Source organism: Varanus komodoensis, unplaced genomic scaffold, assembly GCF_004798865.1.
Source record: "Varanus komodoensis strain SLA01 unplaced genomic scaffold, ASM479886v1 scaffold131, whole genome shotgun sequence".
In the NCBI taxonomy this organism is placed as follows: domain Eukaryota; kingdom Metazoa; phylum Chordata; class Lepidosauria; order Squamata; family Varanidae; genus Varanus; species Varanus komodoensis.
In genome coordinates, this window is record NW_025335380.1 from 163079 (window position 1) to 176503 (window position 13425).

A 13425-nucleotide genomic window follows, 5' to 3' on the forward strand; every position below is an offset into this window, starting at 1 on the left:
TTCAGTGGAACTTCTGCCATGTGCACCAGGGTAGCATGGCTTCTAGATCAAGAGAGGTAGTACTGCCACAGTATATGACTCTGGTGCGCCTGCAGTTGCAGTTTTGTGTTCAGTTCTGGGCCCCTCATTACAAGAGGAATTTAGCAAGGTTGGAATCGGTGCAGCGAAGGGCCACCAGGATGGTGGCTGGTTTTCAGGGTAGGCCATATAAGGAGAGATCAGGGGAGCTGGGTCTTTTCATCCTGGAGAAGAGGAGACTCTGAGGGGACCTGTTAGCAACATACGGTACTTGATGGGGTGCCACACAGAGGTGGGTCATGACCTTTTTTCCTCTGCAGATGAGGGCAGTATGTGTGCCAATGGAGCAAAGCTCAGGGAACCAAGTTTTAGGGTAGGTGCCAGGAAGTACTTCCTGACGGTTAGTATCCCTGGGGTATGGAATGGGCTTGCATGGGAGGTGGTTGAAGCCTGAATGGTGAGCGTCTTCAAGGATAGGCTGAACATGCACATGGTAGGCATGTCATGAGTGGAACCAGCTGGAGCCGGGGGTCAGACTGTATGACCCAGGAGGCCCCGTCTGACTCCTTCTGTTTCTATGTTTCTATCCTTATAACAAAACAAAGCTAATTAGAACATACACTGGTGATGTTTGAGGAAGTCATTCAACTGACTGGATGTTTTGTATTTCCTTTAGTTACAAGGGAGTTATGCACATAAGTGTCCTATCTTGTCCTGAACAATGATCTCTCCAGCTGTCCTCAGCCTCCCTGATTTAATAATAGTGACATACCTAACAGGGTTGTTGCAAGAATATTAAGAGATAATCAGAATGAACTAATTTATTCTCTCCAAAGCTGCTACAAAAGTGCTCCGTGATGTTAATTTGTAATGCAACTTCTTTTCCTCTGGAAGGTACTTCTGCCAGATTTTGTAATATATAGACACACATTGAGAGAGAAACATTTTAAGCCCAGAGATGTTGGAAGGAATTCAAAGCAGAGCATCACAAATGAGATACAGGTGCTAAAGAATATAACTTATACTAAAAGATTAAAATAACTAATGATGCCAAGCTTGGCAGGAAAGTGACTTGAAGGTGGGGAGATAATAAATGTCTTCAGATATTCCAAAGGTGTTATGTGCCACAACAGAAATGGTACTTTGAAATGTGAGGACCAGCAGGAGACAGAAATGTGAGGACCATTTCAGTCTGACAATGGAATGCACCTTTTGGATTGGTCTACTTTGGGAAACAAAGAAAGGCTTCACCAATATGTGTGACAAAGGCTAGATATAACACTGTGCTTCTGCTTATGTTCCCATCGGTGCTAGAAATCAGTAGTGAAGCCTTAACTGCATAAAGCAATAGCAAGTGACGTATTAGGCTTGGAGTGTGCTTAATGTTCACTAGAGGCATGTGCAGTTCACAATATCATTGCCCAGTTTCCTACCACATTGCATCATTGTCTCATCTACCCAGTGTAAGGAAAAAACGTCAGAGAAGAACTGCTGCGCCTCAGCCTGCTCCGAGTAGACCGCGCTGCTCCGTGCCGCGCCGCGCCGTGCCGCCCGCCATTCCACCACCCACCTGGCTGCTCTGCCACGCCCCTGCACGCGTTCGAGGCGTGCCGGCTGAGGCGGGACGTCCGGAGCCCGGCGGCTTGAAAGCGCCGGCGGCGGCCGGGGCCGGCGGCCGAAGGGCGTAGGCCAAAGGGCGGTTGTCGCAGTTTGAGGGGGCCGTTTGGGGGGGCTGGGCTGGGCTGGTCAGGGGGCTCTCACTCTCGTTGTGTTAGGCCCTCCTGCTGAGCGCTGAATTTTTTAAATGTTTTTATAATTTTATAGTGTTTATATTGTTTTATGGAGTCGTCCCTGGCCATGCTGCTGCTTGCATTTCCTGGGGAGCGCACCGGCGCGGCCATTGGGGTGGTGATGGGCAGAGGACGTAACTGCGGTGGGAGCTTAACGTGTCCGCATAGAAGAAGGAGGGACAGATGGCTGACACCTGTCCCTACTTCTGGTTTTGCTCCCAGCCAGAGGGTGCCAGGGAGTCTTGTCAGTCGCCCCTCGGGCCTGACGGTGCTGTTGCTTAATGCCAGGTCGGTCAATAACAAATCTGCCCTCATCCATGACTTGATTGTGGATGAGGGGGCCAACCTGGCCTGCATAACGGAGACCTGGGCGGGAGAGGGGGGGGATGTCGCCCTCTCTCAAATGTGTCCGCCCGGGTATCTGGTTCAGCACCGTTCACAGCCGGAGGGGAGGGGAGGGGGGGTTGCTTTAGTTTACCGAGCCTCCATCTCCCTCACAGGACTTCCTGTTCCTTCGAGACCAGGGCTGGAGTGTCTCTACTTGGTGTTGGGTGACCGAGACAGATTGGGGATTCTGTTGGTGTACCGTGCACCCTTCTGCCCAACAGTCTCCCTACCTGAGCTGACGGAGACGGTCTCGGACCTGGTGTTGAGGACCCCCAAGGATGTTGGTCCTGGGGGACTTCAATCTCCATGCCGAGGCTAGTCCGACCAGGGCAGCTCAGGACTTCATGGCCTCCATGACGGCCATGGGGCTGTCTCAACATGTCACTGGCCCAACCCATGAATGTGGACACACTCTGGACCTGGTTTTCTCGATGGGGCAGGAAGAGGGTGGTCTGAGGGTGGCAAATTTATGCTTGACTCCCCTGTCATGGTCAGATCACTTCCTGGTGAGGTTTGTGCTCGAGAGTGACCTCTCCCTCTGTAAGGGTGCGGACCCGATTGTGTGGGTCCGCCCCCGGAGCCGGATGGATCCGGAAGGATTCCTGAAGGCTCTGGGGGAGTTTCCGGCTGACAAGATGGGTGCTCCTGTCGAGGCTCTGGTCGAACTGTGGAACGGGGAGATGACCAGGGCTGTAGACACGATCGCTCCTAAGCGCCCTCTCCCACCGGGCAGAGCCTGCTCTTCCCCTTGGTATACTCCTGAACTGAGGGCGATGAAACAGGTTGGGAGATGGCTAGAGCATAGGTGGAGGAAATCACGGGATGAATCTGACCGAACACACTTAAGAGCCCACTATCGGGCCTATGCTGTGGCGGTGAGGGCGGCGAAAAAGAGATTTTTTTCCGTTTCCATTGCCTCCTCACAGTGCCGTCTGGTGGAGCTCTTTCGAGTGGTGCAAGGCCTGGTCCGTCCAGGTCCGAAAGAAGATCTGATTCCACCCTCAAAGGCCCGCTGTGACGACTTTGCCAGGCATTTCAGGGAGAAAATCGCTCAGATTCGTCACAAGCTGGATTCCACTATTGAGTCAGAGGTCTTAAGGGAGACACCGATGCTACCGTCTGGTCCAGAAGTATTGGATGAATTTCAGTTACTGTGGCCCAATGATGTGGACAAGATGCTTGGACGAGTATGTCCCACCACTTGCCTTTTGGACCCTTGCCCGTCTTGGTTAATAAAGGATTCCAAGCACGGGTGGAACCTGGATCTTGGAAGTGGTTAACGCTTCTCTGAGAGAGGGTCGGGTGCCTGCCCCTTTAAAGGAGGCGGTAGTCCAACCGGTCCTGAAGAAGGCGTCACCGGATCCAGAGATGGCCACTAATTATAGACCAGTGGCCAACATCCCGTTTCTGGGCAAGGTGTTAGAGCGAGTGGTGGCGGGACAACTCCAAGCACTCTTGGATGAAACTGATTATCTGGACCCATTTCAGTCCGGCTTCAGACCCGGGTATGGTACTGAATCTGCCTTGGTCGCCCTGTACAATGACCTGTGCAGGGAGAAGGACAGGGGGAGTGCGTCCCTGTTGGTTCTCCTGGACCTCTCGGCGGCTTTTGATACCATCGACCATGGTATCTTTCTGGATAGGCTTGCGGGACTGGGGGTCGGAGGCACTGCTTTGCAGTGGTTCCGCTCCTATCTCAATGGCCGATTCCAGAAGGTGGTGCTGGGGGACTATGGCTCTGCACCATGGCAGCTATGCCATGGAGTACCACAGGAGTCCATTTTGTCCCCCTTGCTGTTTAACATCTACATGAAACCGCTGGGAGAGGTCATCAGGAGGTGTGGGCTGCGGAATCACCAGTACGCTGACGATACCCAGCTCTACCTCTCGTTTTCCACCAATCCAGGTGAGGCAGTGGCTGTACTGAACCGGTGCCTGGCCGAGGTAATGGGCTGGATGAGGGCCAATAAACTGAAGCTCAATCCAGACAAGATGGAGGTCCTGTTGGTAGGTGGTTCAGGCTTCGGAGAAGGTGAATTGAACCTTGTCCTGAACGGGGTTGCACTCCCTCCTAGGGATAAGGTCCGCAGCTTGGGAGTGCTCCTCGACCCGGAGCTTTCACTCGAAGCTCAGGTAACAGCAGCGGCGAGGAGTGCTTTCCTCCAGCTTCAGCTGATTCATCAGCTGCGCCCCTATCTGGAGTGCGACTGCCTCGCAACAGTGACTCATGCACTGGTGACTTCCCGTCTTGACTTCTGTAACGCGCTCTACGTGGGCCTACCCTTGAAGACGGTCCGGATACTTCAACTGGTTCAAAATAGAGCTGCCAGGCTGCTGACGGGGACTGGACGTTATGCTCACATGACTCCAGTTCTCTGGCAGCTTCACTGGCTTCCCATTGAAGTCCGGGCCCAATTCAAGCTGTTGGTGATGACCTATAAAGCCCTAAACGGCTTGGGTCCTGGTTACCTGTTGTAACAGGTAACCAGGACCCGAGGCCTTGGCAAGGGGCGGCATAGAAATGTTTTAATAAAATAAAAATAAAAAAATACCTGAAGGAGCACTTATGTCCATATATGCCCAGCCTCCCCTTGAGATCAGCGGGAGAGGCCCTCCTCTGGGAGCCCTCAGTGAAGGAAATTAGGAGGGTGGTTACTCGGAGGGGGGCTTTCTCAGCGGTGGAGCCTAAGTTATGGAATGCGCTCCCCAGAGAGGTCCGCCTGGCGCCGTCGTTATTTGTTTTTCGGCGCCAGGCGAAGACCTTTTTATTTAAGCAGGATTTTAAATGTTAATATAATTGAATTTTATTTGGCCAGGGCGGCTTATTTTATTCTACTGTATATATTTTAATTGTTATTGTTTTAATTTATTGTGTATTTTATTTGATGTTGTGAGCGGCCCTGAGGCTTCGGCAAGGGGTGGCATAGAAATGTTTTAATAAGTAAATAAATAAATAAATAAATAAAGTCCCAGAGGATTTATTCCCCCACCCTGGCTCTGACACTGTAGTTGGGGAAGTGTGAATCGAAACTGGAACTCAGCAAAGGTCTCTGAATTCCATTTCAGAGCTCATTCAGGTTCAACTGCTGATCATATTGTGAGTATTGTGGGAAAGCGGGCTCACATGCATGCATTTTCTGTGCATTTCCTTCCAGATTTGCACATCAATTGCACACATCTTAGAATTGGATTCTTCTGCTGATTAATGCACATTTGTGCACTTCCTTAACACGCACACACTATTTGGAGATGGGGAAGCAGGGAGCAAAACTCATACTGCAAGCTCAGAAATCTACAAGCTTGAACAGCAGACTGTGACCAAGTCTGCATGCAACTCAGAAGGTGCCAACTAACTGGATGAATCCTGATAAAAATGAATGGAATCATTTTTCCAAAGATTTCTACTGTAGTCCAGCCAACTACCACCGTACTGCTGAAATTTGTAGTGACAAAAAGGCCAATTTCTTACTAAAAATCAGTGGCAAACTGCTACATAGTGCTAAACTGCCACATGTAGTTTGTTCTCAAGTTTAATTTGAGCAACGCAGCCTTCCCTCTTGGGCTGCCATTGGAAATCAGTGGTAAATTAGCTATTATTGGATTTCTTGTATTTGGTCTTGCCACAACCACCACATTCCACAGCCCCATCTCAAACCCTGCTAGCGAGAATGAATTTCTTGTCCCAACATGCATTTCTCTACACTAGCTTATATCGAATCTCATTTGCTATGTTCATACCCATTCCTCCAGTTTGGTTAGGTCCCTTCGGAACTCTTCATAATCCCTCTTGGTTTTAACCACCCTAAAAGTTCAGTGTCATCAGCAAACTTGGCCACTTCACAGCTAATTCCACACTTACTCCTAGTTCCTATTTACTCCTACATGACTTAGTTTTTATAATATTGATCCATCTTAGGGACTAAAAGTTAGTGCATAATTATTTCAAACACACACACCTTGCTGTCAGTAGGCTGAATGTTCTGTGATTCGAGTACAACTGGGAGTGAGAGGGTTCTCAGTGAAATGCTCTTTGCTGATAAAGGACACCTTAACATGTATTTCTGCTGCCATTGACTGTTTTTAATCTGTGTTGATATCTGACAGTGTTAACAGCTCATTCCATCGAACCCAATAATTCCTCCTTGGATGAACCCTGGGGGAGGAAGTCCCCCAAATAAAATAGGCTATTAAATTGAGCTGAGAACAGCAACGCCATGAGCTTGTCAGCCAACCTGTGTTTCCACATGGGACCCACTGTCTCATAAACAGATTGTTAACTTTTAGTAACAACTAATTCCTCAAAGATCCACCGTTAATGCTCAGGCCTCCAAACAGAGCAGCTGGGTGGCTGGTTTTCCCATCTGGAGCTGAGCTGAACTACATCCACTGATTCATGGAAAAGAGGCTGCACTGAGTGTAGAGAGTCCCCCCACCCCAAACTGAAGGTAAGAAGTATTCCTTCCTCTGTCTTACTAATATGAATTTCATGCTGCTTTTACCAGAGACAATCCAGTGAGTTTGAGTACTTTGTACCAAGGTTTCCAACTGAGGGGTGATTTATGCTTTACAAGAAGCACAGAGGTAGGAAAGCCTCTGATTTTTGCTTCCCGGATTAATGGAATCTTACTTAATTTTATGCTATCAGACCAATAGAGACACCAACACTGATCCTTAGAAATGTGTACATCCCTGAATTTTGCAATTCTCCAATTTAAAAAAAAAGGTGTGAATGCTGCTCAAAGGCATTCCTATTTGGAAATTGGTTTATAAAAGTATGAATGTTAAGTAAAACTGCAAAAACTAGGAGAACTATATATCACATATATTTATTTTCAATGAAATTTTAGAAAGAGAAAAGTTCAAAGTTCATGTATGACACTTTAGATAGGGAAAATGAATAACCTGGGAAGGGGGAAACAAATGTTAATGTTTGCACATTCCAATTCCGTATGTGTGTGTATGTGTTTAAGATATACCTCTCACCTCACAATAATGGTAAAAAAGGTAAGGGTTAGAGAGACTACCGTTGCTCATTGAACTCTAGCTCCTATGCCTATTAACTTCAAGATGTCTTGCCTTCCCAACACTCTGTCCTCAGCAATCCTTGTTCGACTTTTTGCATGCTAGCAATGTACAACCTCAGGACTATTTGCTCAAAAACATAGGAACAAAACAAAATATAACAAAATATGAGCCATGCTATTCTGTTGGCAAATAACACATTATTTGAGCAAATCAAATAAAAATAAAAATTGAGTTGATGCTAAAAAGAATATGAAACTTTTGCTAATAACTGGAGTTAACCTGAGCTCTGATGTGGGTCCTATGAACCTGGTCCCCTCCTTCATGCTGGGATGGTATATCCATAACAGAGGAAGACGACATAAAGTGGAGGACAAGCGATGTGCCCACTCTTGCGTCGCTGGGCTGACAGCAGTCCTCCAGAACTTCGGTCGGAGGCTGTTCTCATCACGAGAGCCAAACGACGGCCCTGGAACCTTCCTGTAGGCAAAGCTAGGATGGCCAACATGCAGCCCCCAGGCTGCACACAGCTCCATGGCACCCCTTATTTTGAACACATGTTTAATTAGCCAGAAGGCACCAAGAACCACCACTGTGAAGCACCCCCTCCTTTCTCCTGCTACCTCAGAGCACCAAAAGGGATAAAATATGTTTGGGAATAGACCACGCTTAAAACGTCTGGTCCTGATGCCATATGTTTGGACCTTTGGGACATGGTTGAGGTGTGTGAGTTGCCCACAAGTCACCTGAAATTCCATATCCTTGGTGTGGAACATGTACTAGAATCAATGCTTCTAGCTACTTAAAAAAAAAAAAAAAAAGCGGGAAGAGATTGGCTGGTCTGGACTAGCAATCCGCAGGGTTTCAGAGATGAAAAGTAGCAATCTGCAGGGTTTCAGAGATGTGTACCGGAAGATGTCAAGTATTGGATTTGGGACATTTTGCATATGCAAGCTATATGCTCTATCACTGGCTAAAGCGTCTCCCAGTCCAATAGGTTAACTGTAGCCATGTGACAAACCATCTTTCTATACCTCTTATAATCATGAGAAGAATCACATTGCACAAAAAGATGGAGAATATCAGCAAGTGCCTTATTTTCACGAGTAAAGGAGGTGGCTTTTATTCCAGAACTGGACAGATCCATAGAATATAGCAGTGTTGCTTCCTTTTAAGCTCTCCCTTCAGAACGTCAAGAAATTTGCTGATTCCAAGCAAAAAAGCACATACAGCTAATGCTATTTCCTGTATTCCCTCTGTGGCAATTTGACTTTTCAAATAAACTAGACCTGAAATCCACCTAGTCTCTGTATCAGTGTAAAGTCCCTGTGCAGAAATGCAGAAGATCAGGTGTGGAAGCCACTGAATTATTACAGATAGTTTCTTCTTTCTAGCAACAGCCCTCCTTCCTGTGCTGATTTGTTTTAAATCTAACTTGGGGGGCAGGGGAAGAGAGAATGCCAGGGAGTCTCTGGTGTTTGGCAGTGGCTGATGAGACAACATGAATATTTGTGGCCTCTGCAAGGAAAGGCGACCAATTCCACTCCTGGACCCAAGCACACCTTGCTGCTGAAAAAGTATGATTTCCATACTAGTGATGTGTTCCCAAAAAAGACAATGTCTTTTTGAGCAACAAGCCAATGTTGTGGTGGTGGGGGGGGGGTGTTATAATCTCCCCCATGGTAGAACTATGCCTGCAGGTCTTCTTGGCTTCAAAAAGTTACCCTCCTCTCCATATACTGAAAATCTTTCCATGCAGCTGAAGAAGGCAGATAATCGAAGGGAGGGGGATAGAGAGGAGGAGGAGGAGAAGAATCATCATCGTCACAGCCATAACAATAACTTCAAAGGCACCAAGCCTGCAGGCCTCATTAGGGACAATAAACACCAGTGCCTTTACATGTTAATTGAAGGCAATTATTCCTTTTTTTAAAAAAGCAGAAGAACAGCACAGTCTCCAGAACAGCTCTTCTTAAAGCTTTCTATTCATCAATGTTTTCTTGACTGCTTTGATTGCATTAAAAAGGGAAAAAGAAAACCTTTCTAACTGAACTTATTCAATAGGCACCATTAGTTACTGCTAAATTGTGTCTCATTTGAAATTTGAACTGAATTTTAAGGGGAACAAAGTTGCTATCAGCCAAGCTAGAGAATTTCTGAAGTAGTGAGGAGTGTTGTACCTTCCTACCTGGGACTCACAGGAAATATTAATAGAGCTTGTTAGACTTATTATGCAGATGGTAATCACATCAGCCTGCCTTAGAAATGCATGAGAAATTCATTTCAGGTCATTTTTCTTCCTCCAGACTGAACATAGTCTGACAATCTGGGATACATTTCCAAGCTTACAATGTGATTCTGGTCAATAAATAAATACATTCCATAGTGTGAACTCATTCTGAAACTGTGCAGAAATATACTTTAATTTTATGTGCACATTTGGAAAAATATGTTCGAGAATACGCATATTTTGTGGTAGAAAGAAAACACAAAGCTCAGATTATGACTTGAGTCAGAACAAACTTTGAGGTGGAATGTGGAAAAGTTAATTAACTTCAACTTTGCTGATCTGGGCAACCCAATCCTTCCTAAAGTGGTGGATTCCCATTTTGCAAATTCTCTCCATGCCTCCTCTAATACTGAACATTGGCTAAAGTCCAGGGTTAGAATGAGCTTAGAATGAACAGAGGAAGGAAGGAGGGGAGATGGTTCCAGCAGCAGCATCTCTTAGAACATGCTGTTTCTCCCAGGGCTACTGGGACCTTGCTTCTTTGCCATACAGGATCAGACTGAGAATGGAAGGAGAAACGACCCCCTTTCCTTCTCCTTGCAGCTGTCTCCTACTTGATAAAAGAAGCTTTTGGGTGTTATGGGTTGGGCAGGTTGGTATGGATTGAAAAAGAAATCATTCATGCAGTGGTAATAGAATCAGGGTGTTGTTATACTCTGAACTGGAGAGGGCTTTCTTACATGCACTTTGCACTTGAAGAAACCTATATTATTTTAACCCAGAACTGTGTGAATTGGTTTACATAAGAAAGGCAAAGATTTTGGGGAAGGCCCTGCACTTAACTTTTCATCTCATCAAGTTGGTGGCCATCCCAGCATTCTGTGGAAGTGGATCCCACAGTCTCGTGGTGGATCTCATCTCACATATGTGGTATGTGAATAGGTACTTCCTTTGGTCTACCCCGAAATTCCCAACCATCACCCACTGAGGTGCAGTAACAGGAGAGAGAAAGAAATAGTTCTTAGGCTGCTTTTCTCCATACCTTGGCTAATTTTGCAAAACTCAGAAGTCCCCTTATTTTTCCTGATAAGCTACCCACCCCCATCTCCCAATTGTAACTTGATATGAAGCAGTATTTTTTTAAATGCTAAAGTTTTAATGATCCTCTTACACTCAACTATCTTAGAAGTACCTTGAAAACATGAGTGATCTCATTCCAAAGAAACCAAAAATTTTCCCTGTCTCCAAAATTGGTCCAAAAATTGTGGCTCACCTGAGTTTAACAAAAAGCTTTTGGGTTGTTGTTGGTGTGCGTTTTTACACATCGGGACATATTATTTTCCCCATGAGAACATGAATGAAAGATATTTTGAGAGCACACCATGTGTACTATAATGATAGATGAGTGTGTCTTGTAGATAATTTGGAAAACTTAAACAAAGCAAAAAAAAAAAAATCCCTACTTCCTATAGCCCTTTGAAGCAAAACAAAAGGTTGAAAGTGTTACTTGGCATGGATTAATTAATTATCCATAATACACTAGAACAGGGAACAGAAGGCATTTTCTAACCCCTGCAGGTGAGATGTACAACTGCAGTTCATTGAAGATCTTTGCATCATTCCATTAATGCTTGCACTCTGCTTAAAAGCAAGACATTAATACATCGACAAAGCTTTATGCTGCCCAAGATATCCTAGAGATGGCAAAGGAAAGCTTAGAATGCTTCAAGTGTTCCTGCTTTAGCACAAAGGGCTCCATTGCTCTGAAGCGAATGGATCACAACCAGGACAAGGGCTGCATTGTTGCTAAGACAGGTGATGTCTTTTATCTTCCCTCTTTCCTGAGATGTGCTGCTCACTTACAGCTATTTGTACAATGGGATGAGGTTGCTAAGCAACGGTCCTAGTGGACTTCCAGAGGGTGGCCAGTTAACTGATTGCAGCAGTGGGGATGACAGAAACAACTGTGTGGACCGAGAAGCAGCAACACAATCTGAATGGAGTTTCCTTCTGTTTCTTAAGTTTGAGGAAATTTTTTAATGCCTCAGATTAAATATCATCTCTTTATTCTACACGAATGCCTGTAAAAATTGCCTGAATTGGATATATTGTCTTTCCCACTCTCCTTTGGGTGGATTTAATTATTTAGGATTCCATAAAACCAAGTCAGTGCCAGTGCTGGGCCTGGATCCAAAGGGATTAAACCAGGCTCATCTGATGGATTTTAAACACCCAACTGGATTTTTCACATATCTTTCAAATAACCATGCCCCAGACCATTTTAAGGCTTCATACTTAGCAGCTTGTCTGGGACCAAGCCTCACTTTATTCATCATTACTGTTTCCAGACAAGAATGATTAGGAAAGAGGGTATGGGGCTGGGTATTATCAGAATATCCATGTGCGACTTTCTGGAATTCTTTATTTTGGAACAGATTTTGAACACACATTGCTTCTGAGTCCATGTACAGTCTGGAAGGTACAAAGTGGTAAATCCCGATAAAGAATAAACTGAAACACATTTTGCCTTCATCCTTACTTGAAGAATAATGTCCATTAGTAAGGGACATTGTACATGTTGAATGGCAAAGGTTGGATTTGGAGTCCAATGAAGGACCATAGGTTCCCACTTTTGAGTATTAGAACTTTGCACACATGGCCTCCAAAATGTTTTGCTCAGAAGGATATCGGTATCCAAAGAAGCGCAAGACTAGCACAGAAGCAAGGATTGCCTCCACATTTCCCTTACCCTCAGCCAATCTCTGAAAGAAGGAGTTGCACCACCTGGTGGAAGCCAGTGGTTTCTTGCCTGCCCCCTCCAAGCCCCCAGGAATGCTTCCTCAGTGGCTCTTCCAAAATACCAGTTCCTATCTTCAGGGCCTCTGCTGGTGTGGACAGAACTGCACCAGTTGAGAGGGCAGAAGGGGATGAGGGCGTTCCAAACATGGAAAAGTTTTGGAAGATTTTTCTGAGGTCACATTGGGGACTACCTTTCCTGCAGCCAGTGACATGTTTATTTTAAATTTTCTTTAAAGTTCTATTCTTCTAAAGTTCTAAAGTATACTGATATTCAAGGGAAAGTAAAAGGTCTCACAGGTAGACTACACCTTTATTATCACATTTGTAACCCACCTTTTTCTGCCTCAAAGAGCTCAAGATAGTTTACGATCATCGCTGTTTATCCTCACAACAATCCTAAAAGGTAGGTTAGGCTGGGAGCAAGTGACTGGTTCAAATCACGCAGGGAGCGTCATGACAAAAGGGCATTAAACCCTAACTCTCCTGAATCCCAATCTTGCCATCTAACCACTATGCCAGAGAGCCTAATGCTAGGGCCTTCCCTAGCTTGAGCAGTTCCTATCTTCCATCTCCTTCCACCTCTGGAACTTGAACTGAGAAGCCTAAGGCTTGAAGTTAGAATGACCATATGTCTTGTTATACAGAGCTATTTGACGGGCTGCCCAGTTCCAGTGCTCCATCGAAGGTGGCCGGACAACAGACTGATCACCTCAGTCTTCACCACTATAGTTATATTTTATATCTTTTCTAAATTTGTGTCTGAACATTGGAGCAAGGGTAGGAATTAGGTGGCCCTCCAGATGTTCCCATCAACCCCAAACAGCATGGCCAACAGTGAGGTGAAGGGAATAATATTCCAGCAACAATATTGTGTTGTAAGCCGCCCCAAGTCTTCGGCAAGGGGTGGCATAGAAATGTAATAATAATAATAATAATAATAATAATAATAATAATAATAATAATAGGACAGCCACAAGCTTCACAGCCCTGAATTAGCATATTCACATTTTATTGTGGCGCAGTGGTTTAAACCGCTGTGCTGCTGGGCTGGTAGATCGAAAGGTCGCCTGTTCGAATCTGCACAACGGGGTGAGTTCCTGTTGCTCTGTCCCAGCTCCTGCCAACCTTGCAGTTCGAAAGCATGCAAATGTAAGTAGATGAAAAGGTACCACTTCGGTG

At 45.6% G+C, this 13425-nt stretch overlaps 1 long non-coding RNA gene across 1 annotated transcript in view; it reads right to left on the reverse strand.

Annotated features, from left to right (window-relative positions):
• Positions 1–13425, reverse strand: part of LOC123019601 — a 39698-nt gene that overhangs the window by 25563 nt on the left and 710 nt on the right. The gene's annotated exons all lie outside the window — the stretch shown is intronic.